The sequence below is a fragment of the Oncorhynchus tshawytscha genome, linkage group LG01, assembly GCF_018296145.1.
Source record: "Oncorhynchus tshawytscha isolate Ot180627B linkage group LG01, Otsh_v2.0, whole genome shotgun sequence".
NCBI classification, from domain to species: Eukaryota; Metazoa; Chordata; class Actinopteri; order Salmoniformes; family Salmonidae; genus Oncorhynchus; species Oncorhynchus tshawytscha.
Genome location: NC_056429.1, coordinates 64,822,721 through 64,837,292, shown reverse-complemented (window position 1 = coordinate 64,837,292; position 14,572 = coordinate 64,822,721). Strand labels below are relative to the sequence as shown.

Sequence of the window (14,572 nt, the reverse complement as noted above, 5' to 3'; positions counted from 1 at the left end):
ATATGTGTTTTTTCTATGTTTTCTATTTCTATGTGTTTGGCCTGGTATGGTTCCCAATCAGAGGCAGCTGTCAATTGTTGTCTCTGATTGAGAACCATACTTAGGTAGCCTTTTCCCACCTGTGTTTTGTGGGTAATTATTTTTCCGTGTGTGTTTGTGTGCACCTCGGTTGCGTCACGGTCTTTGCTGTTTACCTGTTTGTTTTTTGGTTATTTCGGTTTCACTTTCATTAAAAGATGTGGAACTACATGCACGCTGCGCCTTGGTTGATTTATGACAGGGAGTCTGAGGATAGCGAGCGTGACAGCTCCATCTTAATGGCTAAGAAAGGCACAGAATAGCTCTTTCACATATCACATGACTATTCACGCATGACATTTGTCATGGTTACCATATCTATGTTTGTCCTCATCTGTAAATGGTTGTCATTACCTTCCAAATGATCCCTTTGGCCATACTGAAATTTAGATTGATAGCCCCATATCATCCTTACATACAGTATAACTTAAAAGCCTTCACCATTTTACCTAACAACAGCATGCTCATCAATAATAGCACCCAGCACAGCCTGAAAGCTGCAGATCGATCTTCTAACCATGGAAGAGTCATGATTTTGATTTTAATGCAGCGCATTTCCAGCTTGGTCTCATTGAATATTGCAGAGGCTCCTGAACACAAGAGTAATATTTACCTCCACAGTTGATTGCTCCATTTCTTACTCACTCTGAAATTATAGGGGCCATATGCCATCCAACCACACTTGCATTCAAAGCTATCGTTAGAAACACAGAAATATAGGAAACAGTTACTGAACTTAGTTTCCCATGACAGATTTATTCAGCAATGTAAAAACAATGAGCACTGTGTCACTAGATCATATCCTGGGGCTGAGAGCTGGAGACAAATAATCTCCCACCAAGATGTAGGCAACAGGGTCTATAGTAGTGGGTACTGCAATGAAAATAGGGTGTTGTAGCTAAGGAGAAAGGGCAGGGGAGCTCCATTGCACTGTAGGTATCAGGTAGCTTATTAGCAGGTGAAAGCACGGGTGTTTCCGGGCTTGTTGGTTGTTAGATAAGCATCAACCTTAGTTATTCCAGGAAATTGACATCATCAAGTCAAATGGATAATGAGGTTCAGGAACCATTTTTAGACTAATTGTCTGTGTGAGAGTGACTGCTGTTTGTCTGTAGTACTTCAACTATGTGATTTGTCTAAACTGTAAGTTTGATTAGGTTACAAGTATTATCACATTATTGGCAATGACATCAACTCGTGTCCTACAGAACACGTCTCATCAACACCTCTTGCCAGACATTCATTTTTTTATTTTTTTATTGTTCACTTGAAGAGATGATGCAAAATGAAGCTTTGGAGAGAAATATGATTTTAGGCTAGAAATCAGACTCAGCAGCAGCAACATCAGATAGCTATTATATGCTATAACGTTAATGTAACTGAATCTCACAATTAGATCTAGTAAGATCTAGAATCAGAGAAGTGAGGCACACTGAGGCATGTCTCTAGAGTTAGTCAACACAGATAATTATATAATATAGATATTTATGACTTTAAAATGGAGTTACTGGTAGGGGGATTTGAGGTCTCAACAAAGCTAACATTTATTGATGGATATGTTCAGAGTTGGATGGGTACTTCCATATGCCCATGGGCTATTCAATATCAATTTGAGATATTTATGCAGTAATGCACTGAGATTAATTCCTGAAGGATTTACAGTGATGCTACTACATTATACATGAAGCTTCTTGGCATTGAATATGAGGTTAAGGAATCATCAATTGTGTCTATATTCACAATGCAATGGCTGCCAATTCTAATATTTTGACACTAACTGGTCTTTTGACCAATCAGATCAGATATTTTGCCAATAATTAGCCTGCCTATGTAGCCAATGTACTGTACATTCTAAACATTTATCTGCGTCTTGTGGATCCCTTGTTTGAGTATTAAAACAAAGACCTACAAGCTCATTTGTCTCATCTTTAAAACATAATCACTCAGGCTCTCTCTATTTAAGGTTTTTGGTCATGATGTGCAAAAATTAATTATGCCTTCAAATTAAAGTTAATCTCTGCATCCCATGGTTGAGATCAGACTTGATTAAACAAAACACTCGCTTTTAATTTAGTGTCAGAGCAGATGCATTTCAGCAGCAATGTTTCGGTCCTTAGGGCCTAGTTTTCTAAAAGTTAACCCTCCTGGTGTTCTATTCATTCCATTTCTATGCATTTAATACTATCCAATTGCCGAAATCTGGATAGATAACTTTAGAAAAACTGGGCACTGAGCATCTCAAGCTGCATGTCAAGAGCAGTGAGAATGTTTATTTGTACATGTTTCACACATTGAGACAAGCACAATTAGCTAGGTTTATTTTATTGACAATTTTCAATAATTTGGGAAATAACATCAGGTGTGAGCTTGTTTTGGTTCCCCATATCTCACCTACTGTATGTTTTCAACTGAACTGTTCTAGAACCTCTTAGCTCAAGTTGGAGAAAATCACCCTTTATTCTAAAAATATTCCAGGAATATAACAAAAACCATAATGATTAACCTAATTAATAAATGTATTGAATGACCTTTACATGCTCGAGCCAGGGAGGTTATTGTTATATTCCTGGAATATTATTGAAATAAAGGATTATTATCTCCAACTTGCGCTAACAGGTATTCCACCTCATTTGGATCATTCAACAGGCAAAATAAATCTTACCCTATTGTACAGTGTATTCAGAAAGTATTCAGATCCCTTGACTTTTTCCACATTTTGTTACGTTACAGCCTTATTCTAAAATGTATTATATATTTTTTTCCCCTCTCAATCTACCCACAATACCACATCATGACAAATCAAAAACAGGTTAAAACATTTTTTTTTTAAATATCACATTACATAACTATTCAGACCCTTTACACAGTACTTTGTTGAAGCACCTTTGGCAGCCATTATGGCCTAGAGTATTCGTAGGTATAGCGCTACAAGCTTGGCACACCTGTATTTGGGGAGTTTCTCCCATTCTTCTCTGCAGATGCTCTCAAACTCTATCAGGTTGAATGGGGAGCGTCCCTACACAGCTATTTTCAGGTCTCTCTAGACGTGTTCGATCGGGTTCAAGTCCGGGCTCTGGCTGGGCCACTCAAGAACATTCAGAGACTTGTCACAAAGCCACTCCTGCGTTGTCTTGGCTGTGTGCTTAGGGTCGTTGTCCTGTTGGAAGGTGAACCTTCACCCCCAGTCTGAAGTCTTGAGAGCTCTGGAGCAGGTTTTTATCAAGGATCTCTCTGTAATTTGCTCCATTCATCTTTCCCTCAATTCTGACTAGTCTTCCAGTCCCTGCCTCTGAAAAACATCCCCACAGCATAATGCTGCCACCACCATGCTTCACCGTACGGATGGTGCCAGGTTTCCTCCAGACGTGACGCCTGGTATTCAATCCAAAGAGTTAAATCTTGTTTCTCATGGTCTGAGAGTCCTTTAGGGGCCTTTCGGAAAACTGCAAGCTGGCTGTCATGTGCCTTTTACTGATGAGTGGCTTCCATCTGGTCACCCCACCATAAAGGCCTGACTGGTGGAGTGCTGCAAAGATGGTTGTCCTTCTGGAAGGTTCCCCCATCTCCAGAGCTCTGTCAGAGGACCATCAGGTTCTTGGTCACCTCGCTGACCAAGGCCATGCTCAGTTTGGCTCGTGCGGCCAGCTCTTGGAAGAGTCTTGGTGGTTCCAAACTTCTTCCATATAAGAATGATGAAGGCCACTTTGTTATTGGGGACCTTCAAAGCTGCCGAAATTGTTTTATACTCGTCCCCAGATCTGTGCATCAACAGAGTCCTGTCTCAGAGCTCTATGGACAATTCCTTCGACCTCATGGCTTAGTTTTTGCTCTAACAGGCACTGTCAACTGTGGGACCTTATATAGACATGTGTGTACCTTTCCAAATCATTTCCAATCAATTTAATTTACCACAGGTGGACTCCAATCAAGTTGTAGAAACATCTCAAGGATGATCAATGGAAAAAGGGATGCACCTGAGATCGACTCTCATAGCAAAGAATAAGGCTGTAACATAACAAAATGTGGAAAAGGTCAAGGAGTCTGAAAACTTTCGGGAATGTACTGTAATGAACACGTTTTTCAGTAATGTTGGCAGAAAAAAACATTAGGATGCTACGGGGGCTTTGGTATATAATGAATGGTGCTTCTATGCCATTGTGAACAGTATTGGTGTTACTCCTATCATACTGACTAATTAGGTGTCTGTGTATGACCTGTTTTTGTAATGATATGCTGTAACATGACAACATCATCACTACTACTGGAACATAGGTCATTGGCATTGCTACATAGCAAGCAGAGGATGTCTCGCTCTGGAATGAGGCCATTCAGTGGTCCGAAGGGTACAGGGGGGCTTTAGAACAGACAGTCGTTTGAAAGGATGGACAATGACGAGTTCTCAAAGCTCACTGTTTAATTCTACCCAAGCCGTAATGAGGCCCCTCGTGAAATACTCACTATGGACGGGACCATGGCCTTATCTCATACAGTCCTCTGTTGTTGTGGTAACGAGATCAGACCTGAGTCTACACATCTCTGTTAGTACAGAGCTAAACACTTAGAGTTTGACCTAAACATCAACTACAGTCTATTAAACTTCAGGAATATTGTTTAAGCAGTCTATGGTCAATACTATATAGGAGGTAAAATGTAGTAAATATTTTACTGGTCAATTGGCCAGTTACATATTTGCGTACCATATGTGTTTACCGTTCCTAGGGTACACTATATGGGGTACCCTGTCTTAGATCTAGTCTGAAACCCAGGAATGGAGTTTCCTGCACTAAATAAAACACAGTAGTTATGAATCATTAAGCAGAAGCCCTGTTCTTCTCCAATCAACCTGGCCTTAGGGTCATTCATAGCTTTTGGGACGTACATTAAATCCCTCCATTTAGTAGGATATGTTACGTTACATTACAAATGGAGTAATGGTCGTACTATAACATACGGATTGGAGGACGTATAGTGTCATACTTCTTACCCGGTCGGACAATATCATTTGAACTGGATGACATAACTTATCATACGTCTTGGAGGATTTATAGTATGAGGCAGCTTGTTGCGTCTTCTGAGAATGTACGTTGCTGTTTCAGAGAACTGACAACAAAGGTTCAGAGAATTTACAAAACAAGTTAGGAGAATTAGGTTCAGTTTAGGAAAAGGTTTATGGTAAGGGTTAGCTAAAATGATACAATTGTCCCCAACGTGATTGGAACACGTAACCTTTGGATTGCTAGATGATTGCGGTATACGCCCACCCATCTTCCCGGGCCAACCTCCCTACTTTCGTTTCTGTCTTAAGTAACCTCACACTGGGCACAGACGTCTATTCAACAAAAAGTCATTGTAATGACATGGAAACAATGTTGATTGAACCAATGTGCACCCAGTGGGCAGACCATTTTCCATTTGTAGCGTAACATATACTTAATGGAGGTACAGAAATGTATGTAAAATAGCAATTTATGAGTCCAGACTGCTCCTCACACAGTCAGAAAACGGCATCTCAAACAGTGAGGCTTTTACCCTGATCGTTGAGTGTTTGACGGTAGATGAGCGACCTGATATACTGTAGCTGTTTATGCATGCCACAACATTGGTCTCTGAGTTCAAAACTCATAAAGTGCTTCAGTGTGCCTTTTACGCATTCCAGCGCATCATTATCATCAGGATATTTTCTACATAAGAAGACAAGAGAAAGACCGTATATCAAACATAGAGCAGTCCTCTTTGGCGAAACACATGTAAGTGTGAAGCATGTGGTACTGCGACTTCAATCGCAATTGGTACTTCCTAATGTGTAGCAACCATAATATACAAACGTTGCATTTTAACAAGGTGTCTTAGATGTACAAGAATGATCAAATGAAAGTGTCTTGGCACAGTAGGAAGATAGACATGACCTTTCAACAAGCTGCCTTTCCGTACAGCTGGAACATAAACTATGCATTGTACCTGCAGGGGGTTTATGTTTTGAATCCATGATGGTATTTACATTTTATTGAAAAATGGATGGGTGTAATCCAGATACTTAATGGAGAAGAAACATATTAACACACCAATACCTTGTGTTCATTTGTAATTAGCTTGAAAAGGAGCTGGAAAAGGACATAATGCTACACATAGGGAGGGTAGGTACGAGTGTCACTCAATGTACCAATAAATACGATGCTGATATCACATATAGTGTTTTCAAAAAATGTAACTGTAGCTGTGCATATGGATGATATGATTGGGTGTTCTGCTTTTATATTCCTCAAAGATTACAAACTGTACATATCTAAAGCCTCAACTTTGTGACCAGTGAAGTGGTCTTTCAGCAAAACTCAAACAAAAACACAGATTTTGCTCAGTCATTCAGAATTCGCAAGAAAAGGTAATCATGCACATTTACTGCCACAGCTCCAAAAAAACAACAGCAGCAGCTGCAACATAGACAACAGAAATACAACAGGCTAAAATCAAGTGTTTCACCATCAGTATAAATGGTGGAACACCAACATCTAGTGCCTTAGACCGAGTGGCGCAGAAGTCTAAGGCATTGCATCTCAGTGCTCGAGGAGTCACTATAGACACCCGGGTTTGAATCCAGGCTGTATTGTATCACAACCGGTGGTGATTGTGAGTTCCATAGGGCGCACAATTGGCCCAGCGTTGGCTGGTATAGGCTGTCATTGTAAATAAGAATTTGTTCTTAACTGACTTACCTAGTTAAATAAAGGTTAAATAATAAATAAAGAACTGTTGGAGTGCTTCAGGTGAGTAGATCCTTGGCACTATCCCATTTTAATAATAATAATAATACACCTAAAAAGCCTCTTAAAAAACTGATGGCAGTAATCCAAAGGCAGCCCTATTGGGATGTAAAACTATCTAATTGATAAAACTAAGAACAGTATTCAGTGAAGAATGGCATGGGATAGATTTCCAATGGAAACACACTGTATTTTGGCCAAAGCGTTTTCTCTCCAGAAGGTTTAGCAGCCCTGACATAGCTAGCGAAATAGAAAAGTTTTAACTGATAACAATTTAGATTAGTTTTTCCACTTTTTAGTTTTTCCACTGCAGGACCCCCCCCCACGCTGCTGTGTCATTGTGGAACACTTGTGGCTGTCAAACCTATCAATCCCATCATGCATTGGGGTCCTGCTCTCACATTGCCTCTGAGGAAATGTCACTACCCACCAGGTAGGCACCCTACAAGCATTTTGCTACACTCGCATTAACATCTGCTAACCATGTGTATGTGACAAATAAAATTTGATTTGATTTTGATTTAGGTAGTCCTCTAATCTCTGCTGCAGGCTACGGGCTAACACACTCACACTCCCTCAGTGGAGAGACTGCCAAGAGAGGAAAAACAAAACAGCTGAAAACAGAGCAAAAAAGGGAAGGTGGTATTAAGATGTGTCAGGAGGTGATGAGTAGAAAAGTGTCAGACAGACTCCCAAGGCTCAGACGACTCCTGTAATCTCTCTCTCTCTCACACACACCTCCTAATGTACTTCAAAATAGACATTAAAGTCAGGAAAAACACAAACAAGGCCACTTCAAAGTGAGAACACCCAATATTGGTTGACAGAAATAATCAATCAACACAGTGTAGCTTTCAGGTATAGTTGTTCTCCTCCCCCAGGGAAGAAATGGAGTTCATATGGAGGTTGGGGTTTGCTACATACAGTTGAAGTCAGAAGTTTACATACACCTTAGCCAAATACATTTAAACTCAGTTTTTCACAATTCCTGACATTTAATCCAAGTACAAATTCTCTGTCTAAGGTCAGTTAGGATCACCACTTTATTTTAAGAATGTGAAATGTCAGAATAATTGTCACGACTTCTACCGAAGTCGTTGCCTCTCCTTGTTTGGCTGGTGCTCGGCGGTCGACTTCACCGGTCTTCTAGCCATCATTGATCCATTTGTCATTTTCCAATGGTTTAGTCTTGTCTTCCCACACACCTGTTTTCAATCCCATTCATTACCTGTTGTGTATTTAACCCTCTGTTTCCCCTCATGACTTTGTCAGAGATTGTTAATTGTCAGTGTTGTGTTTGTTGTATAGGTGCGCGACGGGTCCTTGTACCCATGTTTGTTTATATTCTGTTCTTATTCGTGTTATGGAGCATGTTACGTGGACATTCATTAAAAGACTCCATTTTACACTCCGTTTGACTCTCCTGCGCCTGACTTCCCTGCCACCTATACACACGACTCTAACAATAATAGTAGAGAGTGACTAATTTCAGCTTGTATTTCTTTCATCACATTCCCAATAGGTCAGAAGTTTACATACACTCAATTAGTATTTTGTAGCATTGCCTTTAAATTGTTTAACTTGGTACCAAACATTTTGAATAGCCGTCCACAACTTCGGGAGTATGCTTGGGGTCATTGTCCATTTGGAAGACCGATTTGCGACAAGCTTTTACATCCTGACTGATGTCTTGAGATGTTGATTCAATATATCCACATAATTTTCCTGCCTCATGAATCTATCTATTTTGTCAAATGCACCAGTCCCTCCTGCAGCAAAGCACCTCCACAACATGATGCTGCCACCTCAGGACTTCACGGTTGGGATGGTGTTCTTCAGCTTGCAAGCTTCCCCTTTTTTCCTCCAAATGTAACAATGGTCATTATGGCCAAAACGTTCTATTTTTGTTTCATCAGACCGGAGGACATTTCTCCAAAATGTATTGATCTTTCCCCCATGTGCAGTTGGAAACCGTAGTCTGGCTTTTTTATGGCAGTTTTGAAGCAGTGGCTTCTTCCTTGCTGAGCGGTCTTTCAGGCTATGTCGATATAGGACTCATTTTACTGTGGCTATAGATACTTTTGTACCTGTTTCATCCAGCATCTTCACAAGGTCCTTTGCTGTTGTTCTCGGATTGATTTGCACTTTTCGCACCAAAGTACATTCATCTCTAGGAGACAGAACGTGTCTCCTCCTGAGCGGTATGATGGCTGCGTGGTCCCATGGTGTTTATACTTGCATACTATTGTTTGTACAGATGAACGTGGTACCTTCAGGCATTTGAAAATTGCTCCTAAGGAGGAACCAGACTTGTGGAGGTCTACAATTATTTTCTGAGGTCTTGACTGATTTCTTTAGATTTTCCCATGATGTCAACCAAAGAGGCACTGAGTTTGAAGGTAGGCCTTGAAATACATCCACATGTACACCTCCAATTGTACACCTCCAACCTCCAATTCAAATGAGGTCAATTAGCCTATCAGAAGCTTCTAAAGCCATGACATCATTTTCTGGAATTTTTCAAGCTGTTTAAAGGCACAGTCAACTTAGTGTATGTAAACTTCTGACCCACTGGAATTGTGATACAGTGAATTATAGGTGAAATAATCTGTCTGGAAACAATTGTTGGAAAAATGACTTCTGTCATGCACACAGTAGATGTCCTAATTGACTTGCCAAAACTATAGTGTGTTAACAAGAAATTTGTGGAGTGGTTGAAAAACGAGTTTTAATGACTCCACCCTAAGTGTTTGTAAACCTCTGACTTCAACTGTATGAATGAGAGGGTTTAAAAACTAGAGAGGAAGAGGTGATGTAGGAGGGTGGGGGACAAGTTCAACAGTAAGCTGATATTAATTACATACAGTTGTATAGGGCGAGAAGATCGCAGTTAGCATGAACAGCACAGTTTGAAGGTGTTGGAGGAGAGTGGGAGTGTGGTACTATGAAGCAGAGCTGGCAGTTGGCCGGGCAGGGAGTTTAGAGAGGGAAGAAGTACGATGATGGCGCATTGCCAGCATCATGCCTGACCAAGTTTCCAGATAACACCCTTAGACATGGCTCATATTTAGGCTACAATGGATGTTTTTAATGTATTCTGTTGTTTCAGGTGACTCACCAAAAGCATGTCACAGTCAGACAGGTGACTGGAGAGGGTCTTTCAAATACACGTTAAGTGCAGAATGGGGGTTATTTGGAAAACATCACATCTATTGTAATTTACAAAGATTTTATTGTTGACAAGCCAAGCAAAAGGTCAATTATAAATACAATTCAGAACACACAGGACGCTCTCTATTATGTCTTGTGGTTATTGTATATACATCAATCACATCTCTGTGAATCCCTGTCTCTGTGGAACGTGTGTGGGTTGGGCATGTGTGTGAGAGAGAGAGTTTTCTTGAACTGTGATCAATGCCTGCTTGGGCGGAATCTAATTTCCAGTGCGCTCTAAAAGTGTCCGTAAGTAATGACTACAGGGCATTATAGCTCCAAGCTTTCCAATACACTGAGGAGCACTTTAATTCAATTTTTCTCATCAAGATCAATAAAAGTATCTGAACTATGGCTCCTGGGGATATAATGCTCTTTAATATTGCACTGTGCTTTAAGGCCAGCCATTTTCTGATGCCTACGTAACAGCTTACAGCCATGGAAAGAACGACCATCAAGCCAGGGAGACATTGAGCTGTCAACGCTTAGCACACCATAAGATCTCCCTTTAGTGACAAGTCAATGAAAATCGCTAAAAACCCTTCAGCACACACACACACACACACCACACACACACAAACACACACACACACAATTCCAGCTATGTCCATACTTGAGGGGCATAAGACGAGACAGTGGAGAGAGTGATCACAGGGTGGGCTGAGAGAAACATGATCAAAGCCTATATTTTGAAATCACTTACTTCTCCATTAGTTTGATTAACGGGACCAGCCTAGTCCTCAGACAGAGACAAGGACCTTGAAGAATGATGCAATTACAGCTTTTTAAATAGGGGAATGAAAAGGCCTGTTGGAGAGAGGTATCTGGAAGAGATTCTCCTGGACAGCAGGCTCTCCCTCTTCATCCAGCTTTCCACTATCCACCTAGCCTTCATCCCTCCATCCAACTATACCCCATCCCAAAAGCTGTTTACCTACATATCACCTTCCAACCAGCATATCAAATGGCATGCATGTAAGACAAATGTCCCGCGATATAAATTGACATAGTGTTTCCTGAAAAATAGTGGCACACGACATCCCGTTTTCTTCTATATATACATATATAGGCTGTTCTAAAAACACGACAAGGACAGGAGACTACTGTACTCTACTTTGCTCTAATTGAGGGGACGACTTACCTATCTCACTTTTTGGTCTGGTTTTACCACTATAATCAGTAAAGACATTTAAAGAGAAGGAGCATGAAACTGCCATCATATAAGGCTCTTTTTGTTGAGAGGCTATTGTGTGGTATTAGTGTATTAGCAAGTCTCAAGTGGGGGTCCTGGACAATAAAACATGGTAACGAACCACCTTGAAAAATGATTAAGACGAATACCATACACCCTTGAGCACGACTTTCACTACAGCAAAGCAAGAACAGAAACAGAGAGATATGGTCCTCTATGTTACCCTGTTATTGTCCTGCGAATCACAGAGAAAGGCTCTGCTGTATCTGGATAGTAAAGGTCTGCGTGCACTACGGCGCACTGTGGTGATACTGGGGACACTAATGTTTTCTCTATTCACCTCAGTGATAGCTCACAGAGCAGTGTGGGTGGTGGATGAGAATAAGTCTGTCACTCAGGCTAATCACTACCGATGAACTCTTTCACCCCACTGCTGCTGTAAACATAGGATTAGAAACAGTGAGAGGTACAGAGAGAAGGGGGCGAGGTATTCTGCAGTAATACGGCGGTTATACAGAGAGTAGGCTCATATTTCACTGGTCACAATTTATTTTGGGGAACACTTTCAGTCCTGCATTTCTTTACATGTATCATATGTGCAAATGCATGAGGTAAAATTGTAATAAATTATTGAGTAGAACTAGATTCATCTAAACCTTATCAAAGTGCTGATTTATGCTCTCATCCAATGTCTGTTACCAGGCTGAAACACAAATGGATTATGTTGTGTTGTCTTTACTAATCCTACCAATCCTACCACCAGAAAGCAAAGAACTCATCGAAAAGAGACATCTGACAGCCCTGTAGTCCCCAGTCCCCTGTTCTCCCCTTGGCAAAATCTGAGACACATGGCCAATGGTCAGACATGCGGCCATCTGTGTGTGTGTGTGTGTGTTGTGTGTGTGTATGTGTGTGTGTGCATGCGTGCGTGCAAAACCCTTCTGTAGTGATGTAGGGCCCCTGGGCCATCATTAGTCTCCAAGAAGTGCCAAAGGGATCACCCAAGGCTATACATGTGAAAAAAAAGGATAGAATATAACTGGAACGGGACATGAATGGGACACCGAATGCTGATTATCAATTTTCGATTCAAGTCAGGCAATCTAAAATCGCTCCAAATGCATGTAGAATAACATTGATTTGATGGGTGTAAATATTGTAAAAATTGGGACTTTACAAAGTTATGTAGTGTTCCTTCAGCAATGGAAACAGTAGGGCTAGCCAGAGGAAAGACTAGGGGCGATCTCACACACACACACACACAGGATCTGAATACAAAGTGAGCGACCCTCATATGCCCTGTCCTCATAAACCCTCTCCACTACAACTAATGCTGATGATTTGCCTGCACAGATTGAACAAAATCAAAACAAACAACAAAACACTAACAGGCCCTAATCACAAGGTGGTAGCCTACAAGTAGGTTAAGGTGTCACAGTCTAAGCTTACTTTCACATACTGAGTGTCATACATCTGAATTTATAATCAAGTCCTTGCTCCCACAATAACATGTACAGTGTTTCTCACATACAGGAGGCTTGGAAGCAGCGTTTCAGGGAGACCAATTAAGGATTTCAATCTACTGCTTCATTTATTTTAACAGCAGAGAGCCATACCCAAGGGAAAACGACCGTCATTTGTTTCTGGAAATTCTCTACGAAAGCTACCAGTTGTGATAAAAAATAAAACCAATGTAGTGGAAATAAAGGAGCGTTATTAAATGAGAGTGGCTTCGGGGAATTAAGATATTGGCACAATACAATATGATATGACTGAATTACATATGCCGATTTGGTGTGGTGTTAAATTGCCCCCCGAAAGCAATGTTTGACTAACTTCCATTTGACAGCAATGTTTGACTATAACAGTTGAATTTTGCAGAAAAGAACTGACAAATAACATCAGATTTTGATCAGCCATAGAATAACCAAAGCTGGTGGTATAGAGTAGTAATCACAACTTGCACTATGTAGTGCAAGTCGTTATTTTATACTCTATACCACCAACTTTAAGTCTTCTATAAGCCTATAGGCATTGGTTTAATGAGATAACATTGGATTAATTCCATATCTTATCGTAAAGCTATAGTGGCCTTCAACTGATTCCTAAGAGCTCAGATGTTATGGAAGTAAAGGACCAAATACCTGTTTTCCAGATGGTTGTATTAGCAATTACCCCCCAAAAAACTCTTACTTAGAGTCTCCTACACTACATTACCAAAAGTATGTGGGCACCTGCTTGTCGAACATCTCATTACAAAATCATTGGCATTAATATGGAGTTGGTCCCTCTTTGCTGCTAGTCAAGTTCTTTCACACTGATCTCAACCAACCTTTTCTGTATGGACCTCACTTCGTGCACAGGGGCATTGTCATGCTGAAACAGGAAACGGCCTTCCTCAAACTGTTGCCACAAAGTTGGAAGCACAGAATCGTCTAGAATGTCATTGTATGCTGTAACGTTCAAATTTCCTTTCACTGGAACATTAAGATTGTAAGATTAAGATTAAGATTTCCCTTTACTGGAACTAAGGGGCCTGAATCATGAAACACAGCCCTAGACCATTATTCCTCCTCCACCAAACTTTACAGTTGGCACTATGCATTCGGGCAGGATGCGTTTGTTCTCCTGGCATCTGCCAAACCTAGATTTGCCCGTCAGACTTCCAGATAGTGAAGCGTGATTCATCACTCCAGCGTGATTCATCACTTCATCACGACATCCGCCGAAGTCGGTCCCTCTCCTTGTTCGGGCGGCTTTTGGCGGTCGACGTCACCGGCCTTCTAGCCATCGACAATCCACTTTTCATTTTCCATTTTGTTTTGTTTTACGTTACACCCATTTGTTTTGTTTTACTTTACACACCTGGTTTCAATTCCCCAATTACATGTTCATTATTTAACCCTCTGTTTTCCCCATGGGTTTTGTGCGTGATTGTTTTATGTATGTTCGGTCCGTTATTGTGGGCTTGGTATTACGACATGTTATTGGAATATTTGAATAAAGTTACGTGTGTTACTCATCTCTGCTGTCCTGCGCCTGACTCCTCTGCACCAGCTACACCCAGACCATTACAGAATCACGCAACCTCAAAAATGGAGTCAGCAGGAGCAAAAAACCCCGCTTTGGCGGTCGAGGAGCGTGTCCAGCAGCATGCGACCATGTTGCACCGTCTTGGCACCGCCATGGATCAGGTGCTGCTGACGCTGGACTGATGGGAGAGAGGAGGAGTTCTTCCAGCGCCTCCACTGGCATCACTACAAAAGGCACCACTGTTCACCCCTCCTTCACCCGGTCCCAGTGGGATTCGGCTCGCGCTCCCGAGGGAGTA

At 41.2% G+C, this 14,572-nt stretch overlaps 1 protein-coding gene across 1 annotated transcript in view; it reads right to left on the bottom strand.

Moving 5' to 3' along the window:
* LOC112254905 (glutamate receptor ionotropic, delta-1) overlaps positions 1–14,572 on the bottom strand; it is a 453,280-nt gene that overhangs the window by 140,791 nt on the left and 297,917 nt on the right. The gene's annotated exons all lie outside the window — the stretch shown is intronic.